Source organism: Aegilops tauschii, chromosome 7 (assembly GCF_002575655.3).
Source record: "Aegilops tauschii subsp. strangulata cultivar AL8/78 chromosome 7, Aet v6.0, whole genome shotgun sequence".
Taxonomy (NCBI): domain Eukaryota; kingdom Viridiplantae; phylum Streptophyta; class Magnoliopsida; order Poales; family Poaceae; genus Aegilops; species Aegilops tauschii.
This window is the reverse complement of record NC_053041.3, coordinates 614029651-614035110: the sequence shown is the minus strand read 5'-3', so window position 1 is coordinate 614035110 and position 5460 is coordinate 614029651. Positions and strand designations below refer to the sequence as shown.

At 48.6% G+C, this 5460-nt stretch overlaps 1 non-coding gene across 1 annotated transcript; it reads right to left on the bottom strand.

Moving 5' to 3' along the window:
• Positions 1–4490: 4490 nt before the first annotated feature.
• On the bottom strand, positions 4491–4629 carry LOC120970139 (small nucleolar RNA Z247). Its single transcript, XR_005764884.1, has one exon. It is a non-coding gene; the product is annotated as a small nucleolar RNA Z247 (small nucleolar RNA).
• Positions 4630–5460: the final 831 nt, after the last annotated feature.

Below are 5460 nucleotides of genomic sequence, written 5' to 3'. Positions count from 1 at the left end.
CGGCGATGAGGGGCTAGGCGCGCGGGTGGGGTAGCGGGGCGGCACCGACGAGCGGTGGCGGCCTAAGGCGGGCGCGCAGGGGTGGCGAGCCGAAGGCGGGCGTCGAGCAGTTGCTGCGGGCATCGCGGGGAGCAGCAGCAGTAGTAGTAGGGAGAAGCGGCAGCAGCGGGGCACAGCGCGCACGGGCTGGGCGAGCGGGCGAGCCACGGCGGGGCAGTGGGCGCGGCCGGCGGGGCGCGAGGCGGGCTGCGGGAGGAGGTGAGGCCAGGGTGGGTACGCGAGCACGAGGCGGCCTGAGCGCGGGCTAGCGGGACGCGGTGCGCGGGCGCGCGCATCGGGCGTGGCCGGGAGCAGAGAGGGGGCAGAGGGGAGGCGCGACCGGCGCGGCAGCTCACCGCGAAGCTGTAGGGAGGTGGCAATGGGGGTCGAGGAGGAGGACGGGGACGTCCGGCGAACGGCGGGGCTCCGGTGGCGGCGACGCGGACGAGGGCGAGGCGGCGGCGCACGGCTGCGTCGGGGCGATGGGATCGGGGGTTTGCCTTGATCCCGATCGGGCAGAGGAGGGAGAGGGAATCGTGGGGGGAGTGGGGTGCGGTTAGGGTTAGGGTTGGGGGCAGAGGCCTAAGTAGGCCAAGGGCATGGGCCGGCCTGGCTGGGTCGTGGCCTAGTTGGGCCAAGGGGTCCAGTGGGGGAAGGGGTCTTTGTCTCCCCCTCTTTATTTTTTGACTTTTGTTTTATTTCTTTGCTATTTTAATTTTATATTTTAAATTCCTTTGTTTTATAGAATACATTAGTTGTACCTAAATTAGTATTAACAAATATGCCACCACCTCAATTAATTTGGCACCTAAAATAAAATAGTTTGCAATTGTTTATTATTTTAAAAGCTTTTAAATAATTGGTTTTGTTACTGTTTTGTTCAGCTTATAGTATTTAAACATTTTATAAAGGTGTGGTTTCTCCACCATAATTTCCTATGCAATATTTGGTTCACTCCGATCATTTTAGTTTTAATATTTGAAAAGTTTTATTGTTTGCTTGATTTTGAATTTGAATTTGAATCGGTTTCGAACTGACACGAGATTAGCAACAGTAATCGAAGTGACGTGGCATCATTAGCAGAGGGTTGCTGTAGCTTAACTACCCGGGCGTCACGATTCTCCTCTACTACAAGAAATCTTGTCCCGAGATTTAAGAGGTGGAGTAAGGGGGAAAGGTCTGGTTACGAAATTCTAACGGACCTTCTTGGTCTTGGTTGCTTTTCTCGAAGAGGTCAATCCACTACGTTGATGTCTTGATTCCTCTGCTTCATGTCATCATGATGAAGTCGGCATCCTTTCTTCGAGAACTCCATCGTACTTATGAGAGAAAAAGGGTGCGTATTCCGGGAGAACGCACCTATGCAAGGTTGACTATCTGGTCGGCCACATCGAGGAAGGTGGCGGAAAGTAACTCTCGAATTGAAACTTAAAAGATATCGAGAGCAAAGTAAGAAGGTACCATAAGAAGTTTCAAGTAGCCAGGCAATCGTTCAATGCCTAGTCAGAAGGGGCAACGTGAATAAGTATTGCGTCTGATACCAGAATAGATCACTAAGAATGTGGCTCGTGAATTAAATACGAAGCCAAGCGTGGGGAAAAACCATGAGAAACAGGGTTGTACAGGAGAGTCAGGTTTCGATCCTGTGAAACTGTGGGTTATGGGCCCACCCTGTGGGTTAAAAGTAGGAAGGGCGGAGACATCTTGCGTGATCAGGCAAGCAAGGCATGTTAGAGGGTAGCCTGTCGATTATGTCGGCAACAACGTCGGTACCAAGGGCGAGGGACGAAGAGAACCATCTTCCTGCTCGTTGAACGAGGCGGACCAATAGGCAAAGTTCTCGTCCGTCGGTGGTTATCGGAATGTCATCAACAATAGTAATAGGTTCTTACTGACAGAGTTGTACACCAAGGTGTTTATATAAACAACAGAATATTACTGCTTAGATCATATGGATCACAAGGGAGGTTAAACAAATCAATGGAAAGAAAAATGTGATTATCAGATTAAACAGAACAATGGAAAGGGAAAATGTGTTTAAACACATAATTCAGGGGTATATTCTTCCCAAGGACAAGCAGAACCTGATACCCATGACATGATATAACGTAGAAAACCATTTAGGTTAGGGAAGAGGGAGTTCATGACATTACCCAAACAACGGTGTTTGAATAGTTGATAAAGGAAATTTAGCATGGCGCTTCAAATGTTCTTATCGATGTTCAGAGTACCACAGACATGCTTCGAGATAGCATTGACATGGTCTTCAAGCAAAGGTCGAACTTTGGATACACAAGGATCCATCGGAAACGACTTCTAGAATAAGTCTTACAATTTCCTCATGGAAGAATGGATAACCTTGCTAAAAGGAAACTATAACAATAGGTCCTCCGGCCAGGTGTGATGGGCATGACATCATCTTACCGGGACATATAAAGACCAATGTTATGACTCTTGGGAAATGTTCCAACCATCATATCTGATCGAGATTCAGATCTGATTGGTATACCTCAGACTCAGGATGCCTGAGAAGAAAAGGTGCAACGTAATTGTCGAGATAACATTATAAGATTCTCAGGAAATAAACTATGGATGCAAGTTCCGAAACAAGAGTTCATCATTAAACCAAGGAGAGGATGAGGAGGTAGCTGATGAATTTAGCGACAATTCATCGACATTTCCAAAGGATGGATTTTCACAATTATATGAGTAAGGTGATAACATTTGTCAGATCAAATGATATAATGATGTATGCTCGTGGGAAACATACACAATTAAACATTGGTTGAAAGGTGCGCTCGAAATATGGGCTTAGGTAGCATGATCGATGTTAGAATGGTGATTCAATAACCAAAAGACTTAGGTAGCATGATCGAAGTGACGTGGGATGTCGGTGTCATAAATTGAGGACATGGACACCGGCCAGCTTTACTGGATTACTCAAATTATTCAAAAGCGCTTCAATTTGCTGGCCAGAGCCACCCCGCGCCCCAGAGCTCCACGCCTACCTCATTTCCGACGGAGAATCGCGGTCACGACCGCTCGAACCAACTCCGAACTCACGCCATGGTCGCGTGGACGAACGCTGGAACACCCGCCGGTGCTCTCTCCCTCTACCAGTGTGGCTGTGTTGTGGGTGTGCATTTGTGTTGTGCTAGTGTGAGCGTGCTGGTGGGTGTGATGTGCGAGTTTGTGCGTGCTGGCGTGTGTGCGTCACCGGCGGTACTCGCCATGCCGCAGCTCCTCGGCCGCCTGCACGTGCGCCGCGGCAAGCTCCGCGTTGACCTCCTTCTGTTTCTGCGCCAACTGCTCGACGAAATGCTCAGCTGAGCTAAAGATTGCAAGGAAGAAGATTGCAGCGTTGGCAAAGCCGGGTCAAAACCACGCCAACTCAGCACGAAAACTACTTTTGTTGAATCAAGGGACCAAACTAATCCGGTTTTCAAACTTGAGCGACTAATGTTTGCCGGAGTTGAGGGACCATTTCTAGACTTTTGAGAGAGTTCTGTGATAAAAAATATACTTTTCCCTAAAAAGAAGATGTTCACGTGCATGCAACCGCTCAACAGAAAGATTGATCAAACCATATGCTCTTTTATTGAGGCTTCTAAGTTGAGCAATCAATTAGAACCCTCCCACGCATCTACCTTGATACATAATTCTCCTCATGGCTTGGTCCTTCATAAAAAAGAAGAATGGATGAAATTCTAGAAAGACTTTATTATCAATGGCAATGCTATGAACATAGAGCAAATTTTGGGAGGCACTCGGATCTTGCAGAAAAGAAAAATCTAAGATGGATATATTTTTATGGGGTTTTGATAATGGAATGACCAATATGACTTATCTGCATACCTGTACCGTCAGCGGTGTGAACTTGATCTCTGCCATGGTATTTCTCCTGGATGTTTATCTTCCCTAGCTCACTGGTAATGTGATCCGAGGCACCAGTATCCACACAAAAAATTGTATCTACTCCATAAGAAGAATCTGCATGCACGACAACTCACTTTTTCTGGTAATTATGATCCTCGGCATAACACCAATTGCAATCCTTGGTGATGGGATTGGTTTTTCGCTGATTTGACTAGGACCAAATTCATCAAAATCATACCCATGGTTGTTGTTGTTGCTGGTTTGTCCCACTCCTTGGCGAACCCTGTTCTTGGGAGTAGAAGGGGTGGCCGTTGCTGGGACGACCGTTGCCATCGTAGTTGTTCTTGTGATAGCTACCACCAACATGGTTTTAGCCACCACCGCTGCCTGCATTAGAGTTGTTGTAGCCTCCTCCTCCGCGTTGCTGTTTGGACCACCACCACCACCACCACAGATGTTGTTGTTGTTGTTCCGTGATGGACGATGGTAGCCCTTGGAGGAACCACGACCACCACGAGCAGCCGCGTTCGCCGAGGAGTTGAAGCCGCCAGAGGATTGAAAGAGCTCAACTCGCTGATCAAAATTTGACATAAGCGCGTAGAGGTGGTCGAGGGAGAGTGGCTCGGTGCGGACGTCAAGGGCGGAGATTAGCGGCTGGTAGTCAAGGTCGGTGTTGGAGAGGATGTGAAAGATGAGTTCTTCATCTTGAAGAGGACTCCCTGTGGCTGCAAGTTCATCCGCCAAGGACCTCATGTGCGCGAAGTAGCTAGCCACGTTCTGAGTTCCCTTCTGAGCGTTGGTGAGGGCGACGCCAAAATGATTGATCTTTGATCTAGAGGTGGAGCAGAACATGGCTGCAAGGTATTTCCAAAGAGCAGCAGCAGTAGGGATTAATACTACCTGGATCAGGACCTCCTTCGTGAGGTTGTTGAGGAGGTAACCAAGAACGAGCTGGTCTTCGTAGTCGAGTGGCTAGCTATTTCAAAATGACTATTGTATCCTTTATTATGAAAGGGTATGATGTAATCTCAATCGTTAATGTGGGGGGGGGGGGGGGGGGGGGGGGTAGCGAAGCAGAAGTGAAATATTCTCGAGAAAAAAGAGAGTCTATGTTACATGACACCCTTACAACCAAAGTATTATTCTCACAGCCCTCGGGCCTCGTCGCCATTAGATGTGATTGTCGTTTGATTTGCTCCAATATTCCCAAGCTAAGTTAATTTGGGCGACACTTTATGACCATAGCCATGACACACACGAGCTTTTTAAAAAAAATTACACACGAGCGAGGGTGGAGCTCCAGTAGCACTGTCGCTGTCGTCCGGAACCTCCCACCATTGGGGTTGTGGATCTGGCGGCGGCTCCCTCGACCGATCCTGGAAGAGCACAGAACGGACGGTGGCAAGAAAAAAAGGTCGGGTCTTGGTCCAGCCCCCCGGGCCTTTTTTGTGTTTCCTGGTCAATTACCAATGATTGGTGATGCGCTCGTCACTGGTAGCTGTTTCGTGCTGTTCAGTGGTAGGCGTTTTTGAAGTAGTGAATACC